General features: G+C 41.8%; 1 protein-coding gene and 1 long non-coding RNA gene across 5 annotated transcripts in view; one reads left to right on the forward strand and one right to left on the reverse strand.

Annotated features, from left to right (window-relative positions):
• Positions 1–21,105, reverse strand: part of LOC148110069 (uncharacterized) — a 245,774-nt gene that overhangs the window by 173,970 nt on the left and 50,699 nt on the right. The window lies entirely within an intron of this gene.
• ZNF366 (zinc finger protein 366) overlaps positions 10,492–21,105 on the forward strand; it is a 69,088-nt gene continuing 58,474 nt past the window's right edge. The window contains exon 1 of one of the 2 annotated variants that reach the window (XM_045809778.2): positions 10,492–10,683. The gene's annotated coding sequence lies outside the window, so the exon portion shown is untranslated. Of the gene's footprint in view, positions 10,684–13,766; positions 16,431–21,105 lie in introns of those variants that run through there. The other variant, XM_087862085.1, reaches the window with a different exon arrangement.

Below are 21,105 nucleotides of genomic sequence, written 5' to 3' on the forward strand. Positions count from 1 at the left end.
GGATGATACGGGGTCACTGAAGGCAGAGTTTTTTGGCATAAATCATTCAAAAATCAGGGAAAGAGAGAAGTGAGATCCCCATGGTAAACTTGCAAGTGGCCTGACCAGAAAGTCTAGTGCTTCTTGCAGCCAGGGGAATTTCTGAAGTAGAATTAGAGGAAAGAAATTTGGGGGAGATGGGGAAGACCCAGAAGATTTTGATTATTTGCCAGCCTTTGTTTCCTCGATGTGATGTTCTTCCCTCACACTGTAGTCTAACCCTTCTCAGGGTGGGTAGGTCGAATGAACAAGTGCTTTGAAAAGTCAGAAAGCAGATAACGCTTTCCCTTTCCTTTCATAAATACATCACAGAGTTCTAGAGGTAGCTGTAGACAGATCAGTTTTCCAGGGAAGGGTTATTACCTCGTTTTGGCAGATGTGGTGTCTTTAGTTCATGGAGGAAGATTTTAATGACTGAAAACAAATAAATAAAACTCCCAAATGTAAACCCAAAGTTTGCTGCTTGTAATTATGTTTTCCATGCTAGACTAGAAATGAGCTTATGGTTTGTTTGTGATGCAAACCCCCTTTCCTCTTTTTGTTCCCCCTTCCTTCCCCACCCACCCATCATCCCCTCACCATCTTTATGCTCTAGGGTCAATACTCCAGAGGGAAGGGAGGAGTACAGCAGTCCAAGCAATAGGAGCAGTCTGGTTGCCTGATGTGGAGCCAAGGCCCCAGTGTCAGGTCCCAGGGCTGCACGCCGATGGGAAAGGTGCAACCTCACAGCATCTCGGCCAGTCTTCCAGGCCTGTCTGCAGCCCTTCCTGTAAGCAGAGGCCTTTTCCTGTGTTTGAACTCACCACCAATGGCTGTCCTACCAAAGGTAAACAGCAGCAGTCTAAGCAAACTACCCTTTTTCCAAAAAAAAGCTTTTAACTTTTCTTTTGGAGGAGGCAGAAGGGGGTTGTTTGAGGACTGGGTGGAGGACGGGGAGGAGGTAAGACCAGAGGAAAGAAGTGACCCCAAGCCCTGCCCTGTGTGTTCTTTTTTCTTTTCTTTTTTCCTTTTCTTTTCTTTTCTTTTCTTTTCTTTTCTTTTCTTTTCTTTTCTTTTCTTTTTTCTTCTTCCTCCTCCTCCTCCTCTTCTTCTCCTTCTCCTTCTTTTTTTCCTTTTCACCTCCCTCATTATTTTTGACTGGCTCCTTTGTGCAGGCTGCCTTCTATTCACTGACAGCTGCTTTGAACATCAGTCATATCAGGTCATCTGCCAAGCTGTAAGCCTCTGGCCACATCATTCTGAGGCCTCCGGTTTGCCAGCTTCAAAGCGCCTCACAAGTGGTGATTTGTCTCCTTTGGGATGAATGTTAAAAGATGGGGGAGCCTGGAAAAACTCGTGACACCTCTGGAATTAAGACTTCTATCTCATTTTGCAGAAGAAGAAAGCAGGACTGGGGCGCCTGGGTGGCTCAGTCGGTTGAGCATTGGACTCTTGGTTTCCACTCAGGTCATGATTTTGTGTCCTGTTATTGAGGCCCACATTGGGCTTTTTACTCAGTATGCTCAGTACAGAGTCAGAGTCCCTTGAGAGATTCTCTCTCTCCCTCTCCCTCCCCCTTTATTCCTCCCCCCCTTGTGCACTCTCTCTGAAATAAATAAAATCTTTAAAAAAGAGAGAGAGAGAAGAAATCAGGACCAAAGAAGAGCAGTGAAGCCTATTGCCAGACCTCGTGGCCAGTAAGTGGAAGGATGGGGAGCCAGGTCTCCTCACGTCTAGTCCCAAAGGAGTTCTTCTTGATCATTGCATTTACTTATTTGGGTTTTTTTTTTTAATAAATAATACATTTTTTAAAAGATTTTATTTATCTGAGAGAGAGAGCGAGAGCACGAGCAGGGGGGATGGGTGGGGGGGAAGAAGCAGATTCCCCACTGAGCAGAGAGTCTGATGCGGAACTCGATCCCAGGACCCTGGCATCGAGACCCGAGCCAAAGGCAGACACTTAACTACTGGGCCACCCAGGTGCCCCCGGTCCTTTGATTTAAAACCATATTTCTCAAGGAATCTTAGCCAAATCAAAGGTGCCTCAGTGCTGATGACATTCGAGAGGAGATGGGGGAAGGAATGGTGAAGGAGAATGCCTAATGGCCCCTCCAATGGAGCTTCTTCTCTTTGGTCTCATTCATTCATTCAACAAATGTCTATTGAGCAATTTCAATGTGCCAGGTAACTTCTAGTTGCTAGAGATACAACAATGAACTCAGAAAGGTTGGGTTCCCATAAAATTTGTAATCTGTTGTCTGTACTAGTCTCTAAGTAAGATTATGTTTTTGGTAAGATGGTTCTGTTAATTCTTTTTTTTTAACAAAGTATTTACCATATCTAGTTTTCAAAGCATTAACTGATATTCATCAAACACTCACAGCATTAAGTGGAGATTTTGCCACTACACACAACAAATTAGCTGCTGAGTTTTCAACCCCTGGCAATTTGAAATCTATTTAAAAAAGAAAAAAAAAGGACATCTAAAAAGAGAATTTGCCCAGACAGTATCATCTCCACTCACTGACACGTGTAGGAGAGAAATAAAGAAACAAATCAGATGGTACAGATGGTTAGCTGAACTCTTATATCTGTTATATCCACACCAGGGGTCAGTAGTAGATTCTCCTCTCAGGTATTCCAGGCAGAATGCAGTCAGTATGTGAATACTTGAAAGTTGCCCTCCTTTGTTTGGTGGTGGGGTGAATGTGGGTGTGGCAGTTAATAGCCTTGTTGAGGTTCAGAGTCAAATTGTGATTGCCACCAGCAAATATTCCCTCCTGGGATTTGGGGTTTCAAAATTTAAGGCCAAAAGTAAACTAGCAGCCTCTCTGGTGCTAATGTATTAATTATCTTTCAGGGTGTAACAAATTTCCCCCAATCTAGTGGCTTCAAAAGCACAAATATTAATTACTTCACAGATTCTATGGGTCAGGCATTGAGGAAGAACTTAGCTGGGTGATTGAGCTCAGGAGCTCTCATGAGAGTGCCATCAGAACGTGGCATCCGAAGACTGGACTGGGCTGGACAATCCACTGCCAAAATGGTGCACTCACAGGGCTGTTAGAGGAGGCCTCAGTCTCTCTTCATGTGGCCCTTTCCACAGGTTACGTAAGTGTCCTAATCACATGACAGCTAGACTGCTTCCCCCAGAGCAAGCAATCTAACAGGGTGAATGAAGAAGAAATCTCAATGCCTTCTATGACCAGTCTTCTAAGTCCCTCCCCCGCACATCTGCCTTATTTTTTTTTTTTTTAAGATTTTATTTATATGACAGAGAAAGAGAGACAGGGAGAGAGGGAACACAAGCAGGAGGAGTGGGAGAGGGAGAAGCAGGCTTTTCCGCTGAGCGGGGAGCCTGATGCTGGGCTCAATCCCAGGACCCTGGGATCATGACCTGAGCCGAAGGCAGACGCTTAAGGACTGAACCACCCAGGTGTCCCTGCCTTATTCTATTTTTAGAAACAAATCACTAAGTCTAAGTGATTAGATCTCAAAGGATGGAAAAATTGGGCCCCACCTTCTCTTAAAAAGAAGAGTATCAAAGACCCTATAGACATATTTTAAAGCCATCAAATTTAGGTTCCTTTCTCATATAAAATTTATTTTTTTTGTAGGATCTTAAAACAAACCATGTTTCATCTACTAATACTTCCCTAAAAATTTTAAAAGCAAACCACCATACCATCATCATCTCCCTCAAATTAATAATTCCTTACTATCTTTTAAAAACAATGTTTTCAGTTCTTAAAATCTTTTTTTAATGTTTTTTTATTATATTATGTTAGTCACCATACAGTACATCCCTGGCTTCTGATGTAAAGTTTGATGATTCATTAGTTGCGTATAACACCCAGTGCACCATGCAATACGTGCCCTCCTTACTACCCATCACCGGTCTATCCCAATCCCCCACCCCCTCCCCTCTGAAGCCCTCAGTTTGTTTCTCAGAGTCCATAGTCTCTCATGCTTCATTCCCCCTTCTGGTTACCCCCCCTTTCAGTTCTTAAAATCTTAAAACCAAGAGATTCCAAATCAAAATTCAGATTTCTTATTTTTTAAAAATAATATGATCCAGTCACATGAGGCCTATGTTCTCACATGGTCACAAAACACTTTAGATGGGACGTGGACCCTTCAATTTGTCATGCTCCCTACCACACCCTCTTGTATTAGGCAGGGGGCACTGATTTATGGTTCATTTAATATTTGGGTTTATCACTGGTCTAGGCCCAAGGAGGTTGAAAGATGTGCCGATGGGGTGGAGGGAGGGAAAAGCCGACCACCAGTGTGAGTCGGGTCCCAGAAGATCAGGAAATGAGACAGGGTGTAGGTTTTCATAGGGTAGCAGCAACCTTGGGTCTTACCTATGTAGGGCTGTAGAGATGACAAGGATAACAAGAGATCTGGGCATTAGTCAACATGGTCTTGGAATATTTGGTGGATGGTCCTGTACAGAATTTGGCCCTGAGGACCTAGAGCCCCAAGCACGATCAGCCACCACTGAGGGGACCATGAATCACCCAGCATATATCAAGTTTCAGTGCTTTTCCTAGGACTATGAGAGTTATAACACAGGAAGAGAGCCATGAAATATGATGAAGAATTGTTAAGCCAGCTTTATCATATTTAATTTAATTTATAAATACAAAGAGAGTTACTTCTTGTCCCTTGTGTGCCACAGCCACATGCAATTTTAGGGTGCCTGGAGAGAACCTGTAGGTGGAGAAAAAAACCTTTGTGACCACTCCGGAGGAAGACTGAAAGGATCAGCTCTACAGAATTGTGGCGATGAATACTGGAGGGAATGCTTGCCTATCTCTAGCAAAATAATGAACCCGCATTTTCTTTTTAACACAACTACTGCCATTCCTTAAATTAAAAACACCCATTTGCTTGTATCAGATTTCTGGAGCTCAGAATGCACTTTCCCATAGAAAGCACATGTTCCTTGGCAATTAAGTCCATAGGCCAGTCCATAAGACCCATTATATGCTGGAACTAAATCATAATGCAACCAATCTATCACATTTAACAGACTTCCTCAGAAAATTTCAGCCCGAATTCTAACATGGAAAACCTAGAGCACATTTTCCCCAACCCTAGTAGTTTAAACACTGAGTTATACTCCACCCATCAAACACCACTCCTTGGCCAGGTCTCATGCCACTAGTTTTCAGTAACAGCACTGGGTGTATGCTAGAGGAAAAGGAATTTTCTTGGGTAAATGTTAAGAAATTTAGTCATGAGGATACACCTTAGGCCAGTGACAGCGAGACAAGCAGACCAGAAGGCTGGGGTGGAGTGAGGCAGGCAGGTTCTCAGGTTTGGAGGCTGCGGAAATTGAGGATGAGGGTGGGGACATAGTAGAAGGTGTTGCCATTCAGGAGTATGAATCCTTCATAAGTCAGCTGTTTGTGTGCCAGGCACTATCAATATTCATTTTCCAGCATCCTCTTGTCACACAGCATATCAGCATAGCTCTCAAATCTCATCATCCCATGACCTCTCTAGGCATTAACATGCCCACCTGCATCTCCTGATAAGCTCTTGCTGGTATGATCAAATCTAGACAAGACTTTTCAACTGTTCATCTGCTCCCACTCTTGCCCCTCTAAAATCCATTCTTTGCACAGTGACCAAAATAGGCTTTCTGAAATGCAAATCTGAAGATGTCATTCCCCTTTGTAAAATCTTCAATGATTTCTGATCCATCTTAGTATCAAGCCCAGAATCCAAACTTAGAACTACCGGGCTGCTCCCTGCATAAGTGGCCACCTCCCCATCTTTGTCTGGCACATACCTACTCAATCTTCAGGTCTCAATTTACATGTCATTTTCTTAGGAGGACCTTCCCTGACCTTTTGTCCAGATTTAGTATCCAAATTTAAGCTCTCCTAACTCCTCTATTTCCTCTTCAGAGCACTGACCACAACTGTAATTATTTACACATTCAGGTACAATCTGTTCAGTTTGTTTGATGTGTCTCTCCTCTATCAGGCAGTGAAATCAAGAAGCACATTAACCACATCTAGCACAGGGTCTTTTGGTCTGTAAGACATGCTCACTAAAGGACTGCAGAAGGAGCCTCTGCACCACACATTTTTACCTTTTATGTTATAAAGCATGTTACTCTCCAATTTGAAGGGCCATTCACTGAGATTTTACGATGTGACAGAAGTGTTTGTTTAGAGGGAAGGGCAAGTTTGAATCGGGGTTCTAGGCCAGAATTCCCTGGGTTTGAAATCTTACTCATCATGTGATGTTGGGGGAGTAGGAGAACTTCTCCATGCCTGTTTCCTCATCTATAAAAAAGAGGAGGGAAAAGACAGTAAGAACACCTACTTCATAGGGCAGTTGTGACGATGGAGTTATGACATGTAGCGTGTTTAGAACGGTGCCTTGTACTTGGTAAGTCTGTGAAAGATGTTAACTATTCTTCTTTACTCCTAACACTATGAAAACTAGGTATTATGTTATATTGCCCCTTGGCAAATAAGGAAACTAGAAGCATAAAAAAGACTTTCTTCAATAATGTGTTTAAATAAATCCTTCATACCATTTTTGCATGCTGAAAAAAAACTAAAAAGGAAGAAAGAAACGAATGTTCTCACGTTTTGAGAGTTGAGACGTGGAGGATGTTGGGGCTTGGCAAGATGAAGAGAATAAATCCAAGATACAAAGGAAGCGTGAAGGCACTTTCAGGGCCAGGACCAGGCCTTCTCTTTTTGCATTGATATGATGAAACTTAGCATGTCCATGAGAAGCGAGAGGGAGGAGAACAGATCGATTTTCTACAGAATGTGGAAGGGAGAGGCATTGTTGAAGGAGCCTGACTCAGAGTAGCATCTCCAGGCTGTAGGAGGAAGTCAGATCTCTGGCTCCCAAGTCCTTCCAAAGCTCCTCAGGAACTCTGCCAGTATCTCCAAGGGCATCACACCCTCAAACAGAATCCATCTGAATTAAAAAAAAAAAAAATTCTATGCCATGCATCTCATGTAAGAGGAAGCAAATGCCAAAAAACAAAAAACAAACAAACAAACAAAACAAAACAAAATCAAGCAAAAAGGTTGTGAATCACTAATGGACAATCGTCCTAGAGAGAGGTGATTCCTGTATCAGACTTTTTAAAAGACATCTGGCAGGGACAGGAATTCCTGGCAGCCCACTTATAAGGGTCCCAAACTAGAAACAACCCAAATGTCCATCTGTGATAGAGTGGATATATAAATTATGGTGTTGTCACAATACAAATACTCCCTAGAAACATGAATGAATGAACCACACCTGCACTCTACAATCTCACAAATACAATCTTGGGGCAATGAAACCCAATACAAAAACTACAATCTGATATCATCTGTTATGTAAATTCAAAACCAGGTAATTCACACCATATCAGGTGCGAGATGTCAGGATCATGTGACCCTTGAGGGGAGGTAGGGGAAGCAGTGGCTGGAGTACTACGGGTCAGGGGGGCTTCTGTTTCGGTTACTCAGATGTGTTCATTTTGTGAAAGTTCACTAACATACACTTATTTTTTGTGCACTGTTCTGACTTTATGTTATATTTCATTCCACCCTTCATTTCCTCATCCTCCATGATTGGGGTCATGTTAGTCCTGGGGTCAACAGACAGCCCTAGAGTTCTGGATAATCAGAAGCTCGAGGAATACCAAATAGGATTCTTCCGAACTGGGAATCCACTTTGAGTACAGCTCATTTCTGTTGTGCTGGTTCTGAGTCTCGAATCACTGCTTTGGCCTCACTGAATTTTACATCTTGGTTTTTCTTCTTGTCCTCTGATCCAGTCATAGGGTCTTGCAGTCCTCTTTCTACTCAATCTCCACAGTATCCAGTGCAATGTGGGGCTTAGCTGAGAGGTGAGTGCCTGAGCCATAGTCCATTTCTGCACATGTATTCCCTCAGTTGTCTGCAGCACACACATCCTTTCCCTTCACTTTCAGTCAAAATCCAAAGAAGCCGCGAGACAGCTGGGCACTAAGCTTCACCAGCTTGAGTGACCTGCTTAGAAATCTCTCCTGCAATACCTCATGGGAGGGACTCAGGAATTTCAGCTTCTAGACACCCGCTGGGTGATGTTCCAAGTATCACAGGATGACTCTTCATGTGATTGGCAGGGCAGGGAAGGAGGGAGAAGCCTTTCCTGTGAGCCTCCCAGGCTGGGTCACAACGAGGTACGTGAGTGGAACGGCCTGGCACGGGCACGGTTGAGAACTCTTTTTCAAAAACTGTGGCGGGCGTATCAAGACCTGTGCCGCTTCACGGTATTTTGAGAACATTCGAAATGGCCTTCTAGGTTTTCCAGGGGTGACGTGGCCAGATCCCGACTGGATGCCGCTCTGTCACATCAAAGCCCTGCGGCTCGGATGGCACATGGCCCCGGCCAGTCCAGCCTGTCTTTGGGCGGGTCAGCTGGCTCGCAGAAAACAACAGGCCTCAACGTGACAGTTCCCACATTCTGCAGACTTAAAAGGGAAATCCTCTGGCCTCTGACTGGGCTCCTGGGGCTCTGCCCTGGCCTTGCCTGAGGCCGCAGGAGGAAGAACAATAAGGAAAGGGGGCCTGTTGCTGTCACTGACTCTTCAGGTGATCACAGACATCTTCATTCCTGCCAGAGTTCTGAAGCCTGAGCTTCCTTGCTCCTCCAAGTCCCCTCACTGCCTCTGTTGACTGATGCCACAGAAACCTAGCCCAGACTCTGCCTACTTCTCCTCACTCACCCTCACCTCACCCCCACCTACTTCCACTTTCTAGTGCACATCCCGGCAGAGGGCTTCCTCACCCTCACAAGCACTCCAACGTTTGCCCCCAGTACTGCTACTCCTTTAAAAACATCCATACCTATCCCTTCTCTGCTCATTCTCTCCTGCTCTTCTTTTGCTTTCTTAGACTCTCACTGTGATTTTCCTTCCCATTTCTACAAAGGGAGGGTACAGAGGAAGGCCAGCAGGGGGCCGAGGGCCCTGGAGCTGACTCAGGAGACAGAGGAGCATTTTGGGTTTTGTCACTGATGTGTGTGACCCCGGGCAAGTGAGACAGACTCTTCTCTGGGTGTGAGTTTTCTCATGTGTCCATGGGGTTGGGGGACCCATACCAGAAATGCGTATGTTGTGCCAGAAGTGATGCCACGGGGAATGCAAGGAAGAGACTGTTCTGGCTCTTATAAACCTACTCAGTAACAGTCTCTTCATGTCCTCTTTGATATACACACACATATTCAGAGAGATGGATGGATGGATGGATGGATGGATGGATGGATAGACAGACAGACAGATAAATTAATGGACGAAGAAAATTGTGGGTATAAAAGAGTAACCTTACTCAACCACTGAACCCAATAAAAGTCTTTCAGAGAGACTGAATCAGAATCTCTCTTTCCCTGAATTCGCTTTATTTGCTCCTTGTGTTCAGGTGTGATTCTCCACCCCGTTTTTTCACAATTGAGTGAAATAAGGAAGTACCTTAAAGCTGGTTTTTCTTCTGCTGCCACAAAGGTCCACATAACTGCTGGTTCCTGTTTGTGGTGAAAATGGTCTTAACCAGATGAATGAAAGGCACAAGATACACAACACAGTCAGAGCGCAACTACTCTAAACAGAGCTCACGCCGACCCACTGAACTGCCAAGCACCTCTCCCTTGTTAAAGGATATTCCTCCATGTCTTTGCTCCTTCTAGTCAGCCTCCCCTTCCCTTTGCAAAACCTGGCTGACTTATCTAAGACCTATGCTGCTTCACAGTATTTTGAAAACAAATGAGAAATCACCTTTCAGTTTTTCCAGAGATGACTAAATCCAACACGAGCTAACTATGTCCAATGGCAGTGTTGGCAAGTGGCTTTTTTTTTTTTTTTTTCCTTTTTGAAAATACCGGCAAAGATGGAAGCTTGACTTGGTTGGCTGCACAGAGCTCAGGACCAGTGCATTAATCTGCTTTGTTCCTGGAAGAACTCTAAGCATCTAGAGTGAGGCTACAAAATTGCAGCAATGCTGGTGTTTCAAAGAGCCCAAGAAGAGCCAAATGCCCTGGCTGACCGGCACCCTGCCCAGCCTCACAGGCTGAGGTCTGCCTCAGTGAGCACAACAGACCAACTACTCCTTCACTCAGAAGCAACATGAAATGATTTGTTCCCTTTTGGCTGATCAGTTCTGCAAACCAGATACCAGAGGCTACAAGCTCAGGAGAGCCTGCCTTTCTGGAACACCATTTGTTTGGACAGGCCAAGCCAGTAAGGCTTTTCATCTCTTTAAACCTCTTGGGGTGGGGGGAGCATATGTGAGGAATTCCTTTTTTCAAAGATTTTTTTTTTTTTTTTTTGCCCCTTCCAACATTTTGTTTAAGAGAAAATGAGATGTCTATCTTCTGTTTCCTTATTTTTTTTCAGGAAAGCAAAGGGTTGTTGACTTCCTCCCTCTCCCCTCCCTTCCTTCCTTCTTCCCGAAGGTACTCATCTGAGAAAAAGAGAACGAAGTATTGTTCCTGTTCTCTTTCTTAAGTCATTTGAAACATTGTCCCTGCGAGTTCTTTAAGTTCCCTGCAATCTGTACACAAGAGAAAGAGGGAGAGAGAGAGGGAGAGAGACAGAAAGAGCAAGGGATCAGGTAAAGCACTGGGGCTGCTGCAGCCATCCACACTCAGGAGCTGGTAAGTTCCCCATGCAATCATTTCTACTTCCATTTCAATGTCCCTGGGATGGATATTGCCGTGGGCACCTCCAACAGAAAATACCTTGCTGGGTATAATCCTTAATCCGAGGGTATGACTGATGGATGGCCCAGGATTTAAGCTTATACTTTTTTTTTTAAGAGAATACTGATGCTTTATAGTGCTGAGGCTGGCAGACCTGGACATAAAATTGCACTGGGGCTAAGGAGGACGGTGTGTTAAATCTGATTTTTGGTACAGATAGCGTGGCTGGGTTAACCAGGAGCCACTGGAGTGTGTGATGTGTCTTACTAGAGAATTCAGTTGTCCTCAGTGCTATGTCCAGGGAAACTTAGGAGAGTGTCTGCTAAGAACTGTGGTTTGCTCTAGGGCTTTTGTACTTGTTGTCTAGATTGAGAGTGGCCTTCTCTTGTTCTTTTCTTTCCATTCAAGACCCCCCCCCCCAAAAAAAGCATGTTAAGTTATAGCTGTTATTCTGCATCACTGAGGCTGGAAGAAAAAGAAAAGAATGTCACTGTGAATTGTACTGCATGCTTATGTATTCATGTTCCATATATGGATTGAGTGTAAATTTATTATCTATCGTCAATGGACGATGTCATCTGCCACACAAAAGAAGGCAAAGATTTTGGGGCATATAGCTTAAGTTTTGAAAAACAACATGTGGCTAGAATAGGATTAAGATAGATCTCTTCTGGCAGTAGGAGCGAAAAACTAAGCTACAGACGCACTTGAAAAATACTCAACCAGCACCTGGTTTTCCAAGCACCAAATAGAACAAACTGACAAAGCTTATACAGACAGCTAGTTTTTAAAAGTCTAACTTGCTTCAATTAAACTTGTCAGAAAGGATAATGTTACCAAGAACTCATCATGGCAAGCCACGAGGGAGCCAAGAGCACACTGTCAAAAATAGGCCAGCAAGGTCACTCAGAAAGACTATGTATAATTACTAATAACAACCATTTAATTCAGAGAGGTGTTGAGTGAGTGAAAGACAAAGATCACGCAGTTTTTTAAATATTCATTTCTATAAAACTTAGGGAACGAAGTAACCTAGCAAGTGAAAAGTATGATAAAAACACCCAGTCTCTCCTTTATAAATTAATTTGGCCAGACTGCGTATGAACCACAATCAAGTAATTAATCTTTACTCAACACTGAGCCATCATCTTACTAAGACTGAGAAAATATGCTGCCACCAGGCTGTAATGTATGTTTTGTTCCATTAGTCAGATATCTTTTTTCTTCTCCTTTTTTCAAGAGGCTTTCCTTATGAGCACTGTAAAATGAGCAATGTCAGAGAGGTGTGATAAGCGTTTGCCCGCTTGAGGATGCAAAATTATTCTGATAACACTTGAAAGGGGTTTTCAGCCACCCCATTTCATAGATCTTCAGGTTAAAAGATAGCCAGGACTGACTGACCCGGGCATTTTGCATCTTTTATCAGCAGCTGTGACCCCAGTAGAAAACTCTGGTTTGCGATCTTGACTTGCTTCTTTCGGTTTCGTTTTTTCTTGATAACATATTTAATTTTGCGCTTAATTAAAACAACATCAGAGAATGCTCTATAGCTTTGGTTATTGAATAAAAGCATCAGATGCAATACAGTATGAAAAAAATGACAGCAGAGTCACACTCTCTAAAGATAAGTAAGGCAAAAGGTGGGTATCGTGCCAATGGTGCAGAAAACAGCCACACTTCTAGCATGCTCCTTCACTGTGGCCCGAGATTAAGGAGCTCAGGATATGTTCTCTTCTTTAGGAGAAAAAATGCATATTATTTCCGTTTAAGTTGTTAAGTCATTGCAATGAGCATATTTATTTGATGTGGTGGGAAAATATTCAACTACATAAAGAAAAAAGCCATTGACTCATTTAGTCTAGTTCCTACCACTCTGTCTCCACTCAACTCCAAGGAGTTGGCATTTGTGGAAACTTCCACTGTGTGATTCTTCTTTGGGGTCATCAGAGGCGCTTTTGTGATATCATCAGGGGAACTCCAGCTTGGAATGATTCAGAATTTGATGCAAAGGAGATTTCTTTAATTAATTTGGGCCAAAACCGTACATCTAATTACAAACTTGTTGAATAAATGTTAAATTATGTTAGGATGCGTCCTGTAAGTCTTCGTGCGGCAATGTGAATCAAATTAGACCATTAAAAACACAGACTTTGTTGTCTTACAAATTTGGGTTTGAATTCCAGCTTTGTCATTTGCTGACTATGGGCCTTAGGACAGGTTATTCACCCCCCAAGCCTCAGTTTCCTCAAGTGTAAACCTGCACGTAATAGATTTGTGAGGATTAAATAAGATTACGTATGTAACACAATTAACTGTGGCAATTATGGACAATGCCTGGCAAGTAGCAGGAGTCAATCAATATCAGCTGTCATTTTTCTTTAAGTCGTATATTACTTAAGGGTATTGTATTTTTTTTAATGTGGAGAATAGACTATATCTTCCTTAATTTGTGTCATTATCTTTGGTCAATACTACACCAAGGGTCTATCAGAACAAATAGCTATTACTCCTCATACCCTTAGAGTTGGGCACACATTTAGTGAAGGTATCCTGAACCCCAAATTCTTGTAAAATAAAGGAGGGTAGAGCTGAATGTTTTGATGTTCATCTCTGCTCAGGGCAGAAACACCAGAGTTAGCCTCATTAAAATGCCAGCTGTGTTCAACAGAGCTCAATGCAGGGGAAAGGTTGCCTTGGAATAAAGGTTTTCAGCTTAGATGAGTGTTCGGAGAGACTGCAATCACACTGTAGATGTTCCATTCTCCCTTTCACCTACTTCCCCAAACTGTTGAGCTCTGTGTCGTTGGTGACCTTTTCCCTGGCCATGGAGGGCTGGAGACACGTTTTTTGGAGACCATCGTGGCAGTTCCATGACTCAGCCACAGAGAAAGGACTTGAAATGACATGTCTCCTTACTGAGGGCGGCACACTCGGTGATCTCTCCCCCTAAACATTTTCATAAAGAGCCACTTAACTTCACATGGATAATAAGAACACCATTATCACCATAGTGTATGTGTGCGGCTGGAGGTGGGTGGGTGGGGGGTGTGGTTCATCCAACTGCTATTTTTCTCTCCCTCTAAACTTTAAAACGTACATGCTGATTAATTTGTCAAGTAATAATGATACTTCAGCTTAGGTCTTGGTTAAACTTCCCTCTCTACTTTCCCGAAGAAAACGTACAACCACAACAACAACCAGAAATCTGTCACTAATAATGCGAAACTTTGAGGTTCTTGGTTGGAATAAGAGTTTCTGATACCATAAAGACTTGTTTGAGCAACTTAATCTTTGGAGAGCAAGTTGACGTTGGGTTGTTCTGTGCTAATGTGCAAAAGGTGTCTTCTAATGTGGCTCATGCAGTCGGACAAACAGCAGATTAGGAGTCAGAACACTGGTTCTGCTCTCGTCTGACCCCACCATTCCCTCTATGTGTAACCTGGAGGGTTTCTTTACTTGCTTGGACCTCAGTTTTCTTATCTACAAAATGATGGAGTCAGAGCAAATCCGTAATTCTCAGCGCGGTCTGCGTGTGTTCAGTGTGAATCAGAATTCACCTGGGGGCTTGTTTACACTCTTCTCCCCCGCCACTGCACTGCATGATCTATGAGATTCTGATACTGACATCCTATGAGTCTCTAAACAAACGGTGTCTTGTTCTGTTTTCCTCAGGATTGCATTGACACTAAATAAAAATGTATGTTTTAAGAACCATGCTTTTAAGTGGAATTCCTATTCAGCACTGGATATCCTCTCTAGAAATTAGTTTTGAATTTATCAATTGTTATTCTAGAAGCTGTTAGTATTATAAAGTGAGATATATGCTAGCCAAACAATCTGATGAGACTAATTTGTGTTCTATACCATACATGAATCATAAAAAGAGCAATTACTTAGATGTATAAATACTGTAATGCTGTGTGCCTATAGCACTTTTTGATTTATGCATTCCTATATTGTTTTCATCTTACAGTGAACATGCATTATTAATTTAGTCAAGAAAAACAGACACTAAATTTTTCTATTCAAGTTTTAAAAATTATTGCTAGATTCAACCTCATAAACTTTTTGTTTTGTTTTTACACTTTTACAGTGTGTGCTTGCTGAGCCTATTTTAGACATCAGATCCTCGTCCCTAAGTTAATGGTGACATGGAAAGGCAAAAGAATGATAATGCTGTTTGAAAAACCAGCACTCACAAGCCATGTTACATCTCCTTTAATTATAAGAAAAACTGCAACTTAAAGAAAAAATTGTTCTGATTTCCCTGATTTTGTTTCTACCTAAATCACTCAATTTTTTTCTCATACATTTATACCTAATTAAGTAGAGCAGCAATGGACACAGGTCTCCATCTGATAGGAGGAGAGAGACAACAAGTGTTTTGATGGGCACTCTTAGAAACAGTTAGCCTAATAATGGCTGCTCACTTTTGACCATTCAAAAACCAAATACTTTTAGATAAAAACAAAGACATTTAGATAAAAGGATAAGAACATGTCTTCATCAGGAGATATGTGTAATATATGAGTTCACCAGAAAATAGGCACCATGACGACAGGGACCTCATTTGTTCACTGCTGTGTGCTCAGGGTCTAGAATAGCACATGGTATATAACAGATGCACAATAAATATTTGTGGAATAGATAATATGTAAGTGGGCTGAGGAGTGAAATATGCTATCTTAATATAAAGCCAATTGCAGTAGTTAGTAAGTAAAAAAAGTTAGTCAAACTTTTTTAGGGTCTAGACAATGGCAAACTGCCAGCTTGACATATTTATTCCCCGCCTGAATTGACTGCAATTATAGCTTATTCCACCATGATATGCGTGGGGCTGCTACATTTATGTATATTAATGTGTCATCTTGGCAAGGACCCCACCTACTCACTCGTGGGAGATAAACATTTATCAGATCCACAAAGAAGACTGTTGGTTGCATTTTATTTTCCATTTGTTTTCTGGGCAGATGATGGGTTAGCAAATTGTTTTTGGAGAAAGAGAGAGAGAGGTCATTTGTTTTTCCTTGGCTAAAAGAGCTGTGGGCCAGAATTCAGCTTTGTAGGAAATGCTCAGTGCTCTCTGTTTTTTTATAGGGAGGGTTGTAAATTCAAGTAAAGGGATGCCACTCAGGCTGAGTTTACACAAACATGAAGGGGTGAATTCAGGGAGGGAAATGTGACATCCTTGTGGTGTACAACACCCTTTCCTTTATGTAAGTAGTAGGCAGTAGAGACAATCAAATGAACAAATACTGCACTGAGGCAGTTCTGCACTTATTTGGCCAATTTAAAGCGGTAAATACAATATAAATATAATACAACAAGGGGCCCATGGGGGTCCAAGGTTATTTGTAGTGGAAACTGAAAAAGCTCTTTCTGTTCACATTGATAAAGCCAAGTACCAGAGCACACAAAGGCAATTTTGACCCATTCTCCTATTTTCCTATGTTATGGCCTCACTTGGACCTCATTCCATGATGGCAACTGGTATGAAATGGGAGAAAGAGGCCCCCAAGAGCACTACTACCACCACCAATAGCAACATTTATGGAGGGGTCATTTCCAAGTTTGGGGCCTGCCAAGAACTATATACACATCATTTCACCTAACCTTCCCATTCTAAGAAGTAAGTGCTTTCTTGCTCTCATTTCAGAAATGAAGGAAGACAACCACCTTGTTTAACAGATAAACTAGAGAAAGTAAGTGATTTACTTAAGGTCACTGAATTGATGTTGCTTGTGTTGGGTTTCTCATTAAGAAGAAAATGTTATCTGAGGCTAATAATATTTTTAAAAAATTAGGTATCCCTTCAGGTAGTGTTCCTCAACTGTAGTCCCAGAACCAACAGCATGGCAACACCTAGGAGTCTGTTAGAAAAGCACAAACTCTAGTTCCATCCCAGACCTCCTTGAATCAGAATCAGTATCTTAACATGATCTCCATATGATTAAGGTGCACATTCAAGTCTGAGCAGCACTACTTTAGGGTTTGACCTGTTGTGTATAGAGTGATTTCAGAATGTGGGTTCCTGTTCAAAAGAGTTACAGAGCCTTTTGTTGACTTTGACCTTACCCAAGATAACATAACCCCTCTTGGAGAGTGGTTACAGTGGTTATTACATAAGTCTTGAGTCTATTCAGCTCTGAGCAACATTAGGCATGATTTTTATGGTCTCACTAAGCAGGTCAACTCCACACCAAAGGACCCAGATAATCTCAGAGAGAAAAGGTCTGGGGTATTGTTTTTCAAGTGTGTTCTGAACACCAAACATCAGAATCACCTGGGGCAGATTTCTAGGCCTTCCCCAGATCTAATGAAGCTGGGGAGGGGGCCAAATGTCTGCCTATTCCATAAGCTGCTAGCTCAGGGTAAGGAAGTCCCAACAGGGGTAGTGACAAGTATTTGGGGTGACATCAGCTCCAAAAGACATTCAGCTTTTCAGCAGCTTGAAAAAAATATTAAAGCAACCACACAAGAGAGAATAAATTAAGAGTCCTTCCAGGAAGAAGAGGTACTCTACCAGCTTCTTCCGTTGACTGCTGGAGAATGGGGACAAGAAACCCTGCTACCTGCCTTGAGTCTGCCTCAGGGAAAAAGGTGGGGGCCTCTGGGGTCTCCAACATCACTGCCAAGGAGCAAATGCCAACACATACACCTCACTCTTCCCAGTTAGAAAACTTCATGGAAAGAATCCTTAAAGTTTCCTTTTCATTGGGACTCACCGTTCTGTCTTGGAACAGAAATCAAGAGGGGGTATTGTTGGAGGGGTGGGGAAAGGAAGCAGGGCCGGAAGAGAGTGAGGGAGAGGACCGGAATAGCCTCTGGTTTGCTTCATCCAGGCCTCTGCCTGGATGGAGATGGTGGCTTCTCCCCCTTAATCAAGGCCCTCTGGCCTTCTTCCACAGGAAGTGCAGGGAGACGCAGAACTTCACGTTTTCAACTCTGTTTTATGGAACACCCACTGCAATACACCACCACTTTGTTTCTTGCTGTTTTTCTAGTTCAGGCAGTTTTCTTCCCCACAACACAGTGGATCCTTCCTCCCCCAGCCCCCACTCTACAGGATTTTTTTGGTCAAGAAAGAAAGATAAAGAGAGATCTTCCAGCATTATCCTAAAAATATGTATATATATACTGAACGCTTTTAAGGTGCTCATGAGAACTGTACTTAATCCATCAAGATGGGGTTCCTGAAACACTAGACCTTGAACTTTTAGGGTGAGGAACATTAAAAAAGTTTCACACAGTTACTCATAAGTATGTGTGGAATTCCTCCTCCTACCAGGTTTTCCTAGAAAGGTGAGTAAGGAGGGACTATTCTTTCTTGATGCTCAGGAGACATCCAGTAATGCAGCAAGCAAGCCAGTGGCTCCTCCAACTTCGTCCACAGTGCTCCTGCCACCCAGTCCCATCTTGGCACAGTGACCCATCTCTGGCTCTGTCTAGGTCCCCAAGGGTAGAGTTCTTATCTCCTGACAGCAGCCCAGGCCCTGGATCTGAGCACGCATGCTGGAGAGGAGTGGAAAGCCCAGTTTGGGGAAAAGAAGGTATAGCCCAGTACTACATCATTTTGAAGAAGGCAATCCTATCTAGGGTGTCTTCACAAACTCCAAGGGCTCAGACCTCCCAGTCTTTACAATGGCTTACACTGGCTCCTTTGTGCTCCTTCTGACCCTCCGAGGAGAGGAATTTTGGCATGACATATTAATCCGTGAAGCTGGGAAGTATCTTGAACTATGAGCAAATACTACCCCAGAATGATTAGGACATAAAGTGACAGACTTATTTGTTTTTCAACCACTATGGATTTGGGGGGGAGGGGGATTTGGTTTACTTAATAAAGTGCTATTTCTTCTGTTTATGGCACATGAGCATCACACACGTGTATACACACACACACACACACACACACACACACACACACACACACACACACACACACACAGATACACAGCCTATCCAAAACCATTGGTTGTTCTAGAAGGAAACCATGGATTAGCACCAAATTATTTATTTGACTCAAAAATGTAGTATCTGCTTATTAATCACCTATACTTCCAAACAGACTTACTATCCTAATTATATTTTCTTTAGGGATATTAAAAAGAGTTTGAGTTTTGTTAGCTAGTGACAGCAGGATAGAAGGTGAGAAAGGACTTAAGTGTTACTGCAAGCAATTCATAAAGGCTTTCATGCACTAACTGTCATTTTGAAAATATAAGTAACACAGGACAGGAGTCAGAGAATAGAGGGTTGAGTGTGCTTATTCACACGCGAATAGATGGCAGATCAGTAACCCGGATGCATATGGAAATTCAGTATCTGACAAAAACAGCATTGCACATCAGAGGGGAATGCCGGATCATGTAATGAATGATGTTAGGGCCACTCAGTAGCTATTTGGGGGAAAAACTTACATCCCCACTTTATTTCTTGAATTAAAATAAATTCCAAATACAGGAAAAATTGAAAAGATTAAAAATAAGAACATACAAAATAAGAAAAAAATGAGAGATTCTTTTTTTGAATCTCAGAGTAGGGAACATCTTTCTGGTTTTACCAAGAAGCCTTAGCATTTATTATACATTTTATTACTTAAAGGGCTTCTACAGGGCCAAAACTAAATTAATAAGGTCCAAAGACAAACACAAAACTAGGGGAAACATATATAATGTGTATCACAAGGAACTTAATATCACAAGAAATGGGCAAATGACATGAACTACATTTCACATAAAATGAAACATAGTTGGCTCTAAAATTTATAAATAAAAGATACTTATCCTACTTAATAAGCAAATACAAATTAAAACCATGAGATACTATTTTTTACCTACTTAATGAAACAAAAGATGAAACATTTGTTAGCATATTTGTTTCTGGGGATCTGGAGAGTATTGTCATGCATCTGGTGCAAGAGTGGACTAGCAAAACTTACTATAGCGAGAAATTTGTTAATGTCCATCAAAACGTAAAACTGACTTCTCTTGGAATTAACCCTACAATATACTTACAAGATGCAAAAAGACATCCCACAACGCAATATATTTACCACAGCATTATTTGAAATAGGAAGAAAAGACTGTAAGTAGCATAATTATCCATTAATAAGGGACTGATCAAATTAAGCACGGTACGGCTCTAGAATGGAGCATTATGCAGCCCTAAAAAAGAATGAATAGAATAAAGTCCAGGAATGGACTCTAGGCATATAGTCAACTGTGACAAAGGTGTAAAGGTAATGCAATGAGGGAAAGACAATCTTTGAAACAAATGGCACTGGAACGACTGAGTATCTATATGCAAAAGGAAACCCGACCTTAGCCTCTTACTTCACACCATACACATGCATTAACTTAGAGCAGACTTAAATGTAAGAGTTAAAATTATAAAATTTTTAAAAGAAAACTTAGGAGAAAACTTTGTAACTGTGGTTAGCCAATGAATTCTTAGTTATGACACAAAATGCACAGACAATACATGAAAAAATTGATACACTGGACATTGTAAAAATTAAAAACTTATGTTGTTCAAAAAAAAAGGACACTATTAGAAAAATAAAAAGATAAGCCATAAACAGGAGAAAATATTTGCAAAACAGAGCTGATAAAGCACTTGTTTCCAGAAAATATAAAGAACGCTCAACAACTCAAGAATAGCACAAACAACCCAGTTAAAACCTGGGCAAAAATTTTGAATAGATACTGAACCACAGAAGATACACAAATGGCAAATAAGCACATGAAAAAATATGTAATATCAATAAAGAAAATGCAAATTAAAAGCATGATGAAATATAACTGCATATCCAGTAGAATGCCCCAAACCAAGACTGAAAATATCAATGTTCTTGAGGATGTGCAGAAACTAGAGCTCTAATACATCGTCAGTGGGAATGGGATAGGGTGCTGCCACTTTGGGAAACAGTTAAATATACACTTACCATGCAACCCAGCAATTCTACTTCTAGGTAACTACCCCCTAATAATGAAATCAAATATCCATTTAAAGACTCATGCACAAATGTTCACAGCACCATTATTCATCATTGCCCTAAACTGGAAACAATTTGAAGGTCAATCAACTGGTGAGTAGAGAAACAAAAGGGGGTAGATCTGTGCAATGGGATACCACCCAGCCATGAAAAGGGACTACTGTTCTATGCAATAACGTGGTGAATCTCAAAAACACCTTGCTAGGAAAAGAAGCCCGACACAACAGTATTTAAGGAGCCAGGTATATAACAGATATTGAATGATTTCATTTATTTGAAATTTTGAAAACCAAAAAAACTAGAGAGATGAAAAGTAGCTGGGTAGCTGCCTGGGGCTAGAAGTAGTAGCTGGAAGTGACTGCAAATGAGCATAATGGAAC

This window comes from Ursus americanus, chromosome 5 (genome assembly GCF_024610735.1).
Source record: "Ursus americanus isolate L20-20 chromosome 5, mUrsAme1.1.p, whole genome shotgun sequence".
NCBI classification, from domain to species: Eukaryota; Metazoa; Chordata; class Mammalia; order Carnivora; family Ursidae; genus Ursus; species Ursus americanus.